A 16,842-nucleotide genomic window follows, 5' to 3' on the forward strand; every position below is an offset into this window, starting at 1 on the left:
GATCTCATGAGACTTATTCAGTACCATGAGAACAGTATGAGGGAAACCACCCCCATGATTCAATTATCTCCCACATGGTCCCTCCCACAACACAAGGGAATTATGGGAGCTACGATTCAAGGTGAGATTTGGGTGAGGACACAGCAAAACCGTATCAAGACCCAAGATCAACGTGATGATCCAATATTATCATTTTTACCAAAATAAGAGTGTGGGGGAAGAGGGAGCAATGGCCTTCAACAATAAATCTGTATATAATCAGGAATATGGAACAAATGGGCCCAGACTTTTCACGTAAAGAAATGCCAAAACGCTGGTGCTCGGGCAGGTTTTGGTCTATGGCCCACACTCCCGGGAAGGAGGTCCTCCTCTGTTAGAAATTCTTTGACAGGAAATATAGAAGAACAAGGCCTTCAGTTACACACGTGGCGCCCTCATCAGCGAGTGACCAATTTATCTACGTGTGAACTAGGGCTTCCCAGGGACAATTCCAGGTCTCAGAAGCTACCTGCATTGAGACACCCACATAAAGCCAACCTGTCTTCAGACCCTCCCACCCACCCAGCGTTCATTCATTGGTAGGTCAGAGGCAGACCCATCCTGCCGTCCACCGACCCCTTCCTAAGCCACCGTCAGTCCCCACTGCAGCGCATGCCTGAGTTTTGACAGTGGCCATTCTCTTGGTGGAAACGTGTCTGTCCCTTGGCCACCTGGAGGGTTCCTGCTCATAACTAAAGACGTCATCACTTCTGTCCCAGCTATGTCCGTGCTGACTTCATGGGTCCCAGTGTCCCCACCCTTTGAGGTCGGGAGCTGTGATGCTCATCTCCCCCGAGTACTGGGCAGGCACTTGGCCCGCACGGGGGATGCCTGGCCACACAACCAGTCGTTCGTTTCCTTCCTTTCTCGTTCTCCCCAGAGTGTGAGCTCCTGAGCAGGGGCTGAGTATATTCATCTCCCTGTCCCCATTGCCCAGGCTGGGCAGGCGCCATCTGTGTTTGAATAAATGAATCATTCTAGTTCCGTCCCTTAATAAGCCTTTATCTGCAGACCTCCCTTGGAGATCCTGAGCCCTACTGGTCTGTAAGTTAATATGAGGTCACATTTGTTACCCCAAGGAAGACATGCAAATGAAATGACTTACCTAACATCTTGCTCCAGCAAAACCAGACAGAATGTCAAGCTGGTGACATTCAAAAGTTTTGAAAGCCCACAGGGGCCTTTTGGAAGAGAAGGTCAGCATGGAAAGGGGATGGTGATGTGGCTTAGGGGCAATCAGGCAAGTGACAGTGATGTGACTTCAGGTGATCAGGCAGCAGGAGCCTTGCAATGCACAGACCTTCTCCTAACCCTTTTCTCTGCACAGGTTCCACGTGGCCCAATGAGGTAAGCGCTGTTACTGTGTCCACTTCACAGACAAGGAAGCTGAGCATCAGGGCCATTCAGCAACGTGACCAAGACCCCACAGTGGTGGAGCCTGAATTCAACAGGAACAGAACGACCTAATGCACAGAAGCAGCCATGTCTCAGGTGGAGGGGAGGAAGGAGCTCAGGAATTGGGTCATGGAGGATGGGCTTGACTTGGGTTTTCAAAGTCAGTCCCCTTCTGTGTGTGTGTGTGTGTGTGTGTGTGTGTGTGTGTGTGTGTACATGTGTGTTGGTGCATGTTCTGTGCATGTGAATGAATGTGTACAGTGTGTGTACATGCATGTCATGTAATGTGTGTGAGTGTGTGCAGGGGAATTGTGTGTTGGTGAGCACATGTGTGTATGTGTGTTCCTGTTGCAGAAAAACACCTCTCAGAAATACAGCATGAGGCCGTTCATGCAGCCCCCACTCTTCCCATTTCATTGCACCCTTGCTTGGCAAAACACAAGCCAATCGGCATAAACCAGCTCTGCGCACGTGCCTCCTGCTTGGGATCAACAGAAACCTTGGGAGGAGAGAATATTCGGAGGCTGCCTATGACCAAGTAGAAAGTTCATCGAAGACAAGGGCCCCGAGACTCTGAGGAGCTCCGCTAGGTTCCCTTCCAAACTGACTCTCAGAAAGCAGAGTAGGGAGCTAAACCACAGCATGAGTGGGTGGACCGGTTCCCTGCCTGATCTAAGAGCTTGCTGATGTCTGCAGTGGACCAAGGCTACCGCTCAGGTCCCTCCTCCAAAGCCCTGTCCTGCTGCCGTGTCTATAGTGGCTCAGATCTCTCCACATGTCTGCCAGGGAGTCTTCTGCTAGTGAGGAATTCTGCCATGCCTGCTCCAGTTCTCCTATGTGTAAAAAAAGAGATAACTCTACCAACACCGATGTTCGCTAGCGACCAAGCAGAGCACTTCCTATGCCTCACCTCCCTGAATCCTCCTAAGGACTGATGGAGTAAGAGTCACAACATCCTCATTTTACACACTAGGAAACTGAGGGGCAGAAGGCAGATGATGTGCTTGGCTCAGAGCCTGATGAGGAGCTAGCATCTCCTGCACGAGAGCTGGCGGGATGGTCTGTGTTTGCAGCTCTTGCAGGCATCGTCTCTGTGGTCCAGCCTGACTCTAACTCAGCAGATGCTGCCAGAAGGGGCCTGTTCATCCCATCTGATGGCAGTGTCTCCAATGGCCTCGCAGGGTCCTTCCTTGCCACTGTATGTCTCCTTGTGGGATGCATGTTCGACTGTGCTGGTTCTTTCATCAACATGCTGTATCCTGAGAAGACTCAACCCCCTCTCTTGCCCCAATGCCTTCAGCTCTGAGAACCCCACAGTTACTCAGTGATCTCTGTTAAGGGCTCCTGGATACAGAGGACAGCAAAGAAAGGGAGTCCCTTCTATTGCTGTCAATGTTTAAAATTTTCCAATGGAAATTGCGTTCATGCCTAAAACGAGGCCACCAAGTGTGCTCAAAACATTCAAGGTCTCTACTTTTAACTCCAACCCTATTAGCTCAGTTTGCTCTGTCTGGTTTTTGTGATTATCAGAAACCTTGCCAGGAGATTTCTGTCTTTGAATATCATCTGGACAATAAGCATTAATCCTTTCCTGAACACCCAGTGGATGCTTGGCTGTGTGCAGAGCACTCTGGGATTTCTCCCAACAATCACAGAAGGGAGATAACATCAGACCCAGTCAACAGAAGAGGAGACTGTGGTCTGAGAAGCTCCAAGAGGCGCAGCGACCGGGGATTGCAGTGAAGTTGGAACTTAGCCTGTTTCCAGAGCCTGGGCCAAACTGCCAGGCCAGTATTTTCCCAAATTTGCCACATGAGAAGAATTACTGGGGGCCTGGTGTAAATTAAGAATCGTGGGTCCTACCCCAGTTCGAATGTGCCTCGCCGAACCCCAGGACCTGAGAATCTGCATTTTAAACAAATATCACTGGAGGTAAGATTGAGACGCCCTGCCCACACTCCATCGTATAATTAGGTTAATTACCTGTTTCCATCCACTCACGGCTGGGTCGGAGCACCTTTCAGAAGTTGGTATGGATGGGATGGGATGAGGGCAGAACCCGGGCCTGCACAGCGCCTCCGAGGGCCATGCGGGGCACTGCGCTCCCCCCTCCCCCCGCCCCCAGCCCTCCCCAGCTGGGAACCACCCACTGCCCCTGCACAAAGAATGGGCGGAAACAGGAGTTCACCCCGTGCCATTTCTCACTGGCCGTCGGCTGGGCCGGACCTACAGGGGCGATCATGGACTCAGAGCAGCTGAAAGGCCAGGGACACGGGAGCAGGAGGTGGCAGGATACCTGGTGCGGTGCCGAGGGGCCTGGGAAACAAAACACAGCCCGCCCAAGGCTGGCGGGGGACGGCCGGAGCAATCGCCTGCTGAAATCTGCAAGCTCATCACAGCGCTTGGAAAGCTCACCGGGGACGCGCAGCACAGGACACATCCTGCTCTGCAGAGATAAGAGGCAGTTCCCAGGTTCTCACCGCCGGCATCCCCCCGGGGAGCACACTGCTGGCGGCAAGCTTGGAGGACATGAGAAAGATGCCCAAAACAAACAGGCTGGCAGGGAAGCACCCGCCCGCCAGCAGGGGAGCTGCGCAGGCCCCTTCACCCTTCACCCACCTTGGGACAGGACCTTGTTGGGGAGGGGGCCCAGGGCCAGGGCAGGGGGATCCACACTGACCGGGGACCCTGGCGGCTGATTTTGCTCATCCCTGAAATCACTCCTCAGGCTGACTTTAGCTCCACCCTAACACATACTGGTTGCGGAGGCCTGGAAGAGTGGCCACTTGTCTCTGTGCCTCAGTTTCCCCACCTGCAAAAAGGTGCTGCAGGTGGAAACTACCCCTCTGCATTCTTCCAGGCCTCGCTGCGATCACGTGGGTTTGATTAACAGCTGGCGGCTGAGGACCCTGAGATGCTCTGAACTCTTCTGTGTGATCCCATCTCACCTCACAGTGGCCTGCAAGCCTCACACCCTTATCAGCACCATTTACCCCACGAGGAAACTGATGTATGCCAGGTTATGAAGCGTTTTCGAGCTAGGGAGAGCTTAACTTATGCACACATTTTCTCTCTGGTTCTCAAGTCAAAAAGGTGCTAGAACCCAGGCCGGCCCATTCCAAAGCCCATGGCCTCCCGCACAATTCCAGGGGGAGATATTAAAGTTCTGTTTTAGAACTCCCAGAGTGCCTATAAACTATATTCCACTAGAAAGCCATAAAGAAACACTTTGGAAGCCACCACTTCCTATTACTGGTGGCCTGTCCTCAAGGATTTGCTGAAATTAAGGATCTGGGAGGAGGCTGCACAGATTCCACGGATGTGCCTCCTTGAGTCACTGGCACACAACTTCTCCCTTGCTGCCTCCTGCCTATTGTATACCTTGCCAGCATCCCTTGCAGCTAGATGTGACCATGTGACCCATGGGATACAAACAGAGTCTGTTGGGACACTTCTGGGAAACCTTTTGTTTTCTTAATCAAAAGGCACAGTCCTAGTAACCTTCTCCTCTCTTCCCTCTGTGAATACAGATCTGATGTCTGGAGATCTAGCAGCCATGTTGAGGCCATGACAGACCAGACAATAGCAATGTGGTAGACATCATATTAGCCCCCCAAGAGATGTCCACATCCTAAACTCCAGAACCAGGACACTGGAGTTGCAGATGGAAGTAGGTTGCTAATCAGCTGACCTTAAAATAAAGAGATAGTCCTGGATTATCTGAGTGAGTCCAGTGTAAGCACAGGCTCCATAAAAGTGGAAAATAGAGGTGGAAGAGGAAGTCATAGAAGAAACGGATGCAGAGGGTGGAGGGATAGATGGGACCCTGCTGTCTTTGAAGATGAAGGAATGGGCCATGAGCCAAAGAATGAGGCAGCCTCTGGAAGCTGGAGAAGGCAAGGACTCAGCATGACATTTGTGGAAACATTTTCCCAGGAAACACACTCAGGGACCCCTGATCTTACTGTCCCTTCCTTTGCCAGAAAAGGTTCCAGAGACATCCCAAATTCATCTTCAGACCCTGGCATCATCAGAGGGGTCTCCCCAGAAGGAACCAGCCCTTCCTACACCTTGATTTTAGCCCAGTGAGACCAGCATTGAACTTCTACACTACAGAGCCCTAAGATGATAAAAGTATGTGTGTTTTAAGCCACTGAGTTGATGGGCATTTGTTACAGCAGCCACGGGACACCACTACAAGCAGGAAGAAGGTGCCATCTCTGCCACTGGTGAATAGCTGAGTAGATGCCTGAGGCTGCCTTCCTCCGACATCCTTACTGCATGATAAGGACAAGCCTGCCCTTGTTTAAGCCATCTTAAGTTGGGTTATTGTGACTTGAAGCCCAGTGCATTCCTACTTGGCATCTGTGTCACCTGACGGGGACTTTACTTCAACGTTCTTTTTTGAAAATTTTTTTTTTTTATGGGAGAGAAACCACATTAGCAGCTAAATGAGTTGAACCCCCTAGGATGGTGCTGAGGTCTGAAGATGAATTTTGGAACCTTTTCTGGCAAAGAAAGGGAAAATAAGATCAGGGTTTCCTAAGAAAATATTTTCCTTCCATATAATGCCCTAACGGCCTTCAACATTCTAAGAAGAAAAATGGATTGTTAATTCAATGTTTACTGAATCATAAAGTAGACCTAAGACCAAAAAAAAAAATAGAAAAAGCTAATTGCAATAAACAAGAGAGTGGGTTTGTGTAGGCATCAGGGCTGCTCTATGGCAGATCAGGTGCCCGGGATAACAGGTGTGTTCATAGTCTGCCTTGTCCTAGATTGGGTGAAATTGTTCTCCAATTGAAATGGTTACATAGGAGAAGTGTCCCTGGGCTCTGCCTTCACAGCAGGCCCTTTATCTTCAATATGAGTTCATCAGTGCACAGTCCATTTTCAGGAACGTGACTTTACTGTGTTGTTATTTCTAAGCTGATTCCTGCCGACCAATTTTATTCCTTACTTTACAACGGAGTTTCCAGGAATGGGTTCTAGTGAGGTGTTGGGACTGCCTTTGCACATTCATGGATGGATAAGTTAATCAAGGAGTTAGGAAGGCAAGGTCATTTGTCATGGGCCCACCACCTACCTGTCAGACAGGACTTGGCCTCAGAAGCTCTGTGGGCATTTCACCCTGCTGCTCAGTGTGCTCTGATGCCCAGCTCTGCAGAAGAGAGAAGAAGGGCCAGCCAGGAGCCTGGCAAGTGAGCAGTGCTTAGTAACTACTCATTGTGCTCAGTAACTACTCATCATTGCAATGCTTTTCTCTCTCATGCTCACAGCACCCCTATGAGGGAGATCTGGGGAATTTTCCCCTATTGCAGACCGGGAATCCAAGGCTGAGAGGTTACAGAACTGAGACTGAGAAAGGGGCGCATTTTCCCACTACCTTGTTGGTGCCTCCTGACAGGGAGGCATGAGGGCTGTGGCCGCCACGGCAGATACTGGCCTTGGCATCCACAGCCCTCATACTGTCTCTGCAGGCCGGGCGCCAAGTGACCACACTCCTCTCTCAGACCCCACAAGAGCCCCATGGGGGGCCGTGTGCTGCCCACTCTCATGATGAGGAAGCCATGACCTGAGAGAAACTTAGCGTCTTGCCCCCGATGCTGCGATGCTTGGGGATGGGTGTAAACACAGGCGGCTGCCGGCACATCTGGGCTCTCCTTGTGACCTGTCAGGCCCGCCCGCTGCAATAGAGCCTCCTCTGTCCCCTCGGGGCTTAGAGAGGTGAGGCAAACGCTTTCAGCCAGAAGCAGTGAGAAGGGTTCCCTCCAGGGCCAGCAGTCTGAGCTCAGATAACTGACTTGCAAAAAATCCCTTACCAACCGGGAGCCTGAGAGGTGTGGGCCGGGTAGGGCGGGAGGAGGGGGAGGAAGCCCTGGGTACCCCAAGGCGCAACATGGCAGGGCCACACTGGAGGATGAGATCAGGCCTCCCAGGCCCTCACCTGCGATGACTCCCCCGCATCGCCCATCGCGGCTGGGATTCTGGGGCCAGGGAGGGGTTCTGTGGTCTGAGTCCCTCTGCCTGTGTGACTCTGGGAAAATCACCAGACCTTCCTGAGCCTGGATTTCCTTCCGTGTGGAAAGATAATCATCAACGACCCCCGCCTATTTCAAGGAGACTCTTGGCCCAAAAATCCTGATTCCTCTAATTCCTCCTGATTTTTCTAAGTCGTAAACACATTAATTTATTGTCTTTCTAATGAGGCAGTGAGTGAAATATTCCGAATATTAAACAAGAAATCTCTTTTCGGAAGGGTTTTTGTGAAGCCCTTTAATGGAGGGAGCATGGAGCCACCGTCAGACCTGATCTTCACGGATTTCGGGGCCCTCTGCTGGTTGCCTACACATCCACCCCCTCCCTAAACCTTCCTCGTTGACACGATTCTCGTTTCATTTGGCTTCAAAATGAGCTCCGACAACAACAAAATGCAGTTTCCCAGACTCCTTTGCAGCGGAGAGTGGTCACATGACCCCATTCAGCCCAATGAGATGGGAGCCAGCGGGCCCAGAGAGGGCGTCCCTTCCAGGGACACTGCATTTCGGATTTGTGCTTTATCCTCCTCCTAGACGGGCTGAGAGTCCACAGGTGCGGCATTCACCTTGTCTCCTGAGGCCACAGGCATGGCGGCCAGGAGAGGAGGAGGGGCCTTCCCGCCCCGCATGGCCCCAGGCCGTCTCCATGGCAACAACCTCCCAGGCCCAAGGGTTCCGCAGCCTCCTCCAATCTGAGATGATTGACAGCAATGCCATCCAATTACAACATTTCCTCTCTCCTTGGGGACACTGAAAAGCAGACCACCCGGGCATACTAAGGTCAAGATGTCGTTGATCGGTTTGTTTGTTTTATTGTATTACTTGTTTTATTCACCTATTTACTTTCTTGGTAAAACCAGCCTGCCGGCTTGCTCAGGACATGAACTATGACGTCCCTGGAGATGGTCTCTTGGGAGAGGAGCCCCCCAGGCCAGCGAAGCCCGCTCACCTGGGGATTAACGAGCAGGCCCAGCCATTTCCCAGGGCCACCGGTGCTCCCTGATCTCAGTGTCTCCGTCTGTAAAATGGGTATAACCAGAGCCAGCCTGTGTGGCCCTGGGGAAAGCGGCACTGAGGGCAGACCAGGTGTCCAGCAGGGTCCTGCCCCGACTCCCACGCCCCCCTCGCCGGTCCCCTCGCCGCGGTCTTGCACCCTCCACTCCCCGTGCCTGCAAAGCCTCTGCCCCGTCCCTACACCAGGCTAATCCTTTGCACCTCAGCTCAGAGGCCCCGTCTCCAAAGCCTTCCCTGAAACTTCCTCCTTGAGGCACCCACCATCCCCACCAAGCCTGCCACACCCAGGCCTGCTGTCGCCCGTGCGGTGTCGTCCTTCTGATAAGCTGTGGAGGGGTAAGGGGCGCCCTGGTCTCTTGTTCATAGCCTTAAACGTAGCGCCACTCAAGTGCCGGGCACACAGCAGGTGCTCAATAAATACTCCTTGCTGATTGAACGGCAGCCAGCTGCAAGAGTGAATGCATGGATGCCGCTCGTGGGCCTGGGTTTGGAGATCTTAGAAACAAAGCTTCGTTTTGCCACACTCATGCCTTCTTCTACCACACTCGTGCCTTCTTCTACCACAATGTCACACCCTTACATCTTGTATCCCTAGGGAAATGTGGCCAGGGGCGTTTTACCAAGTTGGTCTGGGATGACGTGAGTTAACCCTCACACTCCACAGTCAGAGAGATGGGTAACCCAGGTGACCCAGCGCTAAGTGACAAATATGCTCTCAGATAGAACAGCCCAGAAAGGGCAAGAGGGAGAGTTGCAACACTCAGATAATTACCCTTCAGCGACACAGTGCACTTAAGCGGTGAAAGGAGATTCACTGGTTGGAAAAACACTCCAGGGCGAAGGGCCAGCGTGTGCAAAAGCACCGAAGCATGAGCGAGCGCGGGCATTCCCGCCAGCCACCAGTGGGCCACGCGTCCCAACATGTGAGTGCCGCAAGGATACAAGTGCCTAATGTGAACCTCCAAGTGGACGATCATTCAGTACTGACTTTGGGCCTGGCCCCCTTTCCTCATGCAAGCCTTCCAGGCAGGAACTAAGAGTGAGCCATCCTCTACAGAAGAGAAAAGCAAGACACAGCAAGCTGAGAAACTTACAAGGGTCACCCAGTTGGTTGGAGTCAGAGATATGTTACGGGCAGCAGCTCCTCTGCCCGCTCACGTCTGGGCTTTGGGGGCTGGCCCAGAGATAGTCATAATGCAGCCCTTTATTCAGCACTTGCTATGGGCCAAGTCCTTCATTCACAAGCTCAAGTCTTCCCAACCCAGAAAGAAAGATGGTTAGTTCCATTTCATGTAGGAGGAAACTGTCGAGGCTCAGAAAATTTAAGGAATTTACCGGTCATCAGTAAATGAGAGTAAAGGCCTGTGTGAACCCAAATCTGCCCTCCTCTGAAACTCTCGCTGCAGACATCACACCCTACTGTTTTTCAATTTCATCTTCTTATTTATTCACTCAGCCAGTATTTATTTACCAAAGCACTATGAGGCCCAGTTAAGAATGTGTGGTCCTCGATCTGACAGCCTGGATTCAAATCCCCGTTGCCCCACAACTCTCCACACTAGCTGTGTGGCCTTGCAAATTTCACTCAACCTCTCAGGGACTCAGTTTCCTTGATTGTCAAATGGGAGTAATGACATTTCCTACCTCATTGACTTGTTGGGAGGTAGCATTGAGTTATCCCATGCCGTACCTGCTCCCTTGTAAACTCTGGATAATTATCGAGCTTTATTATAAGTGCATCTCATGGATCACTCAAGGCACTGGGAATATAGCAATCACAACATAGATTCTAGTCATGGGAGATGGTCACCTAACAAATTAAAAACTAAGGCATTTGTTAAAGGACTGAATGACCAAGATTAGAGTTCCAAGAAAAAGTATGGTGCTCTGGGGTGGTCAGGAGAGCCTCTGTCACTGAGTAGCAGTGTGACCCTGGTCCAAGCTCCTGGCCTGGCTAGGCCTCATGCCCATGTCTGCATGGCAAGTGCCTGGAACCGGATGGTCATGGCAGCTTTTGCTCTGTGAATGCCCAACTGCTCCCCTGGACTGCTCCCATGTTTCCTGTCTCCACCGAGCAAGCCTCTTTCAAAGCCCTAGAGAGAGACCTGGGTCCCCAGCACCCTCTCCTGGAGGAGATCTGGACTGGAATGTTTGGGACGCCTCCCATTCAAATGCTCAAGTCTCCAAACCGCTCGGGAGGCGTTGCACAAGAGACAGGCAGGGGTTTCAGTTTCTGGCACTTGTTTGCTCAAAGGATCTCAGCCTTCTTCTTCCTGACATGCAGCTTAAACATGTGAGCTGACCCTTAAATGAAACCCCCACAATTTTCCATCTCCTTCCAAAAGAATTTCACGGGGTGCAGAGAGAACGGGGAGGAGGTGAAACATGGTGTATCCTGCAGGATTCACTCCCCCGCTGACGGGACTAAAGGGTGAGCGTTAAACACTGGATGCCAAGTGTGTCTGCTGGTTTGTTTGGGTGTGTTTTTCTCTTCTCTTTTGCCTCTTAACTAAAACAACACCCAAAAGCACCCTGATTGCATTCAGCTGTTAAGAGGGAAGTAACTACATCTCCCCACCTTCGTTTGCAGAGATCAAAATAACGTTCTCAAAAAACGAAAAGTGGGAAGTTTACAAACACAGGACCCAGAATCTGAAAGAGTTCACAATTACTCCAAGTCAGTGATAGGTGCAGATGGACACACTTGCTGGCAATGCACACCTCTGAGCTGTTTCTGTAAACCCACATGCAAAGACCGTGCCTGATCCACTTTCTACCCTTACACACACACACGCACACACACACACGCACACGCACACACACAAGTCAGACGGAGCAATAATCTCTGCATCAGCTGAAGTCTTGTCAGCTTAGTTGTCAAATTAAAACATAAAAATATTTTAGGCTGAAATTGGTCAAACAGGCATGTTGAGTTCAGTTTTTAAATCTTGCCCCAAATCAGTTTACTCTGACATATGAAGTCTAAATATGCCTTTCCTTCCTTGCTAGCTTCTGAAGCCTGAAATATTTTCAACTAAATGAGAAAATCTTTGCTGTTGAATGGCCTATTAGAGCTGTCACAAATGTGATTTCTGGAAATAAACAAGATTATAAGAAGGCTGGCTGGCGCAGAAACGTAAGTCAACACTAATAGGTGGTGTAATTAAATTATCCCTTAAGCCAAGATGCCAAATGACACAATTTTTTGGTGTTAATTCTAGTATGATCACCTCCGTGCAACTGTACAAATCTGAATGACTCTCTCACCAGAGGCACTAATTCTATTTTCTTCAGTTCATACCTATCGAATAGCTCTCTCTGTTCTGCTAAGGAAGCAAAGCAAAGTACTTGGGACATAGAAGTTCATATTTTCTCCGTATCATTTTACAAAGGTTCACTTGATGCAAACGTGGTTCAATAAACAATGTTTATTTTTTATGGGTTAGTATCTTGCTCAAGAAAATTAGAACTAAGTTTCAGGAAGATTTATTTACATTTTGACTATTGTTCACTGGCCACTGCCACTCAATACTTAAATGACTTTCTCCCCAAAGGGCAAAATCTTTAAAGCAGAACAGAATTTATTTAAACAGCTGGTTTTTTGCACAATCATTTTATTAATACATAGACTCGAGTTATGACTAGTGAGTGACTTGCACAATTTTTAAGTTCATACAACTATAAAACTAACATGTCATTCAATTAAATTTTTAAAGAACTGTACAAGATTAATTACTACCAGGCTTGATGAAGTCATTGTCCTAAGCTACATTTACATATCTCTAAGTCTTTAAGTAGTATTTCAAACTGGAGGCAAATGAATACTCCTTCATTTTTTTTTCCAGAATAAAGGATAACATCATTCTTAGGAAAAGGAATAAATCTTTTTGTTGCCGTTGTTGAATGCCAGTTTGTTTACAATACTTGTCAACATGCACACTACTTCTTTTTAAATTAAACAAAGATATGGCAAATCATTACTTAAAACAAAGTAAGAAATCATGTCATCCCATGAAGAGTCTAAACATTGAAATTATTCAAAATTGTTTTAAAATTATTTTCACTTTAATATCAAATATGTTGAAGAGTGATAAGCACCATCCTTAGTTGAGATTCTCTCTAGCAAGAGATGGGGATAGAAAAATGTTTGTTTTTAAAATAAACTAGAAACTTTTCTGAGTGGGGAAGAGGAGAAGATTACCCTGGAATCACTCAAGGGAGGTGGAGGTTTAGCGTGTCTAAGAAGCTGGTTTACCATTTTAGCAGGTGCTGATGTAATGAAATACAATGTCCAGGGTGCGTATTCACGCCACCACTGCATGAAAAGGAAAACGCTTTTTTGAGAAGGCGAGACTACCATTATCTATACCTGCCTGGTTTCATTTGACCATTTTTACGCACATAGCATTTCATATAACATAAAATGTACGTTCTTCATGATTACTCTAGGAGAAAGGTGAGGATCTTTTATTTTTTTAAATATGGGCACCTGATAAAATATTGAAATAGCTACTACGTTATTCCATTTTTATCTCAAACATTTCCAGGAAGTATTTCTTTAAACTCTAGCTGGCCACTATCTCAGACTGTTTCAGGAGGGTGAGCTATTTGTTAATTAACATTTGGCTTAAATACTATAAATGCTCTTTGATAGATTAGCACATTTCAGGAGAGGCCTCAAAAAGTTTTTCTTCTTGGGTTTAGAGCCCGATGGATACACCCTGGGAGAGGCGACGGGGTGGCCCCTGTGACTTCGGGCTGCGACGCGGTGTCGTCCCCACCCCCACCCCCCTCACTCTAGAAGTAACAGCGCCATCTACTGGACAGCGGACAAACCTCCCCACCCAGGGACGGGCTTCTCTGTTTAAGGCCATCCAAACTAGAAAGCTTAAAAATGCATTTAAGAGGTAGAATACCATAGTTTACGGAACAGAAGAACAAGAACAAAACTCTCTAATCAAAATCACAGGGACCCGGAAATATTGGTCTATAGCAATTTGGTTTTTGGGGTTTTTTGTTGTTGTTGTTGTTTCGGGGGCGGGGAGGGAGTTGGTTTTGGTTTTTTGGTTTGTTTTTGTTTTTGTTTTTGTTTTGAGACGGTCTCACTCTGTCATTCAGGCTGGAGTGCAGTAGTGCGATCTCCACTCAATGCAGTCTGGACCTTCTGGGCTCAAGCGACCCTCCTGCCTCAGCCTCCCGAGCAGCTGGGAACACAGGCGCACACCACCACGCCCGGCTAATTTTTAAATTTTCGGTAGAGACAGGGCATTGCTATGTTTCCCAGGCTGGTCTCAAACTCCTGAGCTCAAGCGATCCTCCTGCCTCGGCCTCTCAAAGTGCTGGGATTACAGGCAGGAGCCACCATGCCTGGCCTATAGCAATTTTGAAAACTGGCTCAAGCCCATTCCTCTATCCCCTGACATAACCCCCCAAAGAGAAGACTTTTTAAAAAGGTAAGAAAACTTTTTTTTTTTTTCATTTTTAAGAGTTTTATATTAGCTATAAATTTCTGGAGTAAAGATTTGGTTCCACCTAGTCAGCTCCCACATTTTTCTCCCCAGCATCCTTGGGGCTAAGGTGTAGGAGAGCTGGGTATAGACACACACACACTCACACGCGCACGCACACACACGTGCGCACACACACACACGCGCGCACACACGCACGCGCGCACAGACACGCACACACGCGCACACACGCATACAGACACGCACACGCACACACACACGCACACACACACACAAAAACACTCCTTGGGATGGAGCTCTTTTATCCTCCTAGACCCTGAACGCTTTGGTGAACACAAGCGTACAAAACTAGGATAACCCAAATATTATTCGAAATTCTTTTTTTCTGTCGCTTAAGCAAAACAACTTTCATTTTTGAAGTTTATGTAATTTTTCCTTATAAATATGATCACATTCCACGATACATCTGTCCGATGTCGATTTCTGGACTTTCTTACGCATATAACCATCCTGCCTTCCTCCTCCTTTTCCCTCCTAACTGATCATTAGATTTGCCTTGAAATTCCAGTATTAATTGCTTTATCTTGGAAATGAAAGGCAGGGTATTCTTTTCACAGAGAACTCTATAGTTTCATAATTTCCTACACTACTTGGACTAGTTTCGTGGAAAGGAAAGGAATCAACTGTGGCCTAGCACATTAACATATGTTTTCTTTGCAGTCCTCTCAATAATTTGACAAGATGTGCAGAAGATTTTTAAAAGGCAACTTATATTAACAAATAAAAATTACAATTAAATTTACTGAGTATTACAATTCACCCATTTTAAGAGAGAAATTTTTTTAACTGAATCTGATTTTTCTTTATTACACATCATTAAAAAAAATGTGTCCTAGGACCCTAAAATCAGGCTTGCTATTGTGTTAACAGGCACACTTTACTTCATTTCGGGTGTGTGTGCATGTGTGTACCAAAGTATTTAAATTTCGTAAGTTAATTTCTCACTCAATAGAGTTGGAAAGATCTGGACATTATAAAGGCAAACTCATTTTCTGCTGGAATGAAATGAGAAAATGAAAATTTTAAAATTTCATTTTATTAGGTAAATTTAGTAGGGACTCACTGGGAGCCTCTGAAATAAACCAGCCCGCTTCTGCTTACTTTCTCCGTCTTTCAGAGTCTTAAAATGAAAATCAAAGTCACTCCCCCTCCCCTTCTTATCCGATGTTTGCGTAGAAATTGTAGAGTTTCTTTTCCTAAAAGTGGAGAATGGTGCTGAAAGCCGAGGGGGTGAGTTCAGACAAGAAGCCCTGGAGAAAGGGAACTCCGCGCTGAAGGCAGGGAAGGCGGCGAGATGGAGGAAGGGGTCAGAGGCGCCGGGGAAGACCGGGGGGCACTCACAGTTCCCGAGTCCGCTTCTGTCTCCTGGTCCTGATTCCAAAAGGAAATGTGACTCTTTTGTGCAGAACCAGAAATGAACATCCAGGAAGTCGGCAAAATCACTAACTAAACAACCAATGGAGGAAAAACAACATTAAAATTCCAAATTTGGGGGTTTTTTTCCATAATGGAACAGAAAATGAATTGAAGGGAGGGGAGGGGAAGAGGACAGTTTTCAGTATATTTTAATTTTTTCCTGTGACCTGAGCTGGGCCCCAGGTTAATCCAAGTTTGAATCTGGAATCTTTGCTCTCCTACATCTACATCCTATAAAGGGTCACTTGACTGCAATAAATTCAGGCTGATTGCAAACCCCAAACTTCGCTGTATGAACAGTCCAAGCTCCTGCCGACGATCTGAAATGAGTTTTCCTATGAAAATATACTTTAGAACTCAGCGACCCCCACCCTAACGAAGGCCTTCAATGACAGGAAATGTTTGCCATTTTAAGCACTTTTTATTTGCATTTGCTCTGAAGCTGAGCGAGTTAGGGGAGAAACGTACGTTTAATGTTGGTTGTGAAATTAAGATGGATGGAGGAAGTGTGGACGCATGTGTGTTTCGAGGACCCAGACCGGACATCCTGGGTCCTGAAATTAGCCTCAGCAACAAGGGTAACTTTGCTTTGAATTCCCACAAAAGCAAGAAAGAGATTGCCTGTTGCAGTAGGGCCGTATTTTACATTCTCTTGTGTTGTTGATAAATTGGAAGAGAAATGCTTCCTCTTTTCAGCCGGTTAGACTTATGAAAAATGGCATCTTGCAATGTTTGTGGGGTGGAGATGTGTTTGCACGAGTGTTTTCTCTCTGGGATCAAAAGGGGAAAAAAGATTTTTTTTTCCCCAAAATCACCTAAACACTGGAGCTCCGAAACACGCAGCATGTGTATAAAATTGTCCTTCAGAAATCCATCTTGAATTTTTTTTTTAAAGTCCTCTCTTTGATCAAAAGCCGGCAAAGAATTACATTTTTCTCCATTCTGTTGCATTTCACATGGACTAACACAGGGTGAGTCTAAACAAACACGCGGCCTGGCCATGAATGCTTCTTTCAGTTCAAGTAGCTTGAGGTGGGCTGGATGCATTTAGAGGGGTGAGGGGAGAGGATGACAGTTGGGGGGATTCGTTAGAAGGAGGGGAGGAAGGCTACAAACTTTAGGGGAAGCTAAGACAGAAATAAACCCATGATGAAAAAAAAAATGTAAAACTGCCTCCCCGCACGGAGCCTGCACCGCGCAGCTTCACTGTTGAAATTCTTCTGCCCGAAAGATAAATGGCCTACTTTATTCAAGAGTGTCAAGTAGGGAAAACAAAACAAAACAAAAGCCCTTCAAAGTATATTTTCAGAAGATAATCTACTAAGAGGGGTGTGCGGGGGAGAAGGGCCGGCTCCGGGTAGGACATTCTGAACAAGGAGCCCTGAGAACCTAGAGCTTTAATGGAGACAACC

General features: G+C 47.8%; 1 long non-coding RNA gene across 1 annotated transcript; it reads left to right on the forward strand.

Annotated features, from left to right (window-relative positions):
- Positions 1-8,200: 8,200 nt before the first annotated feature.
- LOC134757527 (uncharacterized) lies at positions 8,201-14,416 on the forward strand. The gene is made up of 3 exons (XR_010131616.1): positions 8,201-10,917; positions 11,496-11,622; positions 13,191-14,416. It is a non-coding gene; the product is annotated as an uncharacterized lncRNA (long non-coding RNA).
- The last annotated feature ends 2,426 nt before the right edge of the window (positions 14,417-16,842 follow it).

The sequence above is a fragment of the Gorilla gorilla genome, chromosome 18, assembly GCF_029281585.2.
Source record: "Gorilla gorilla gorilla isolate KB3781 chromosome 18, NHGRI_mGorGor1-v2.1_pri, whole genome shotgun sequence".
In the NCBI taxonomy this organism is placed as follows: Eukaryota; Metazoa; Chordata; class Mammalia; order Primates; family Hominidae; genus Gorilla; species Gorilla gorilla.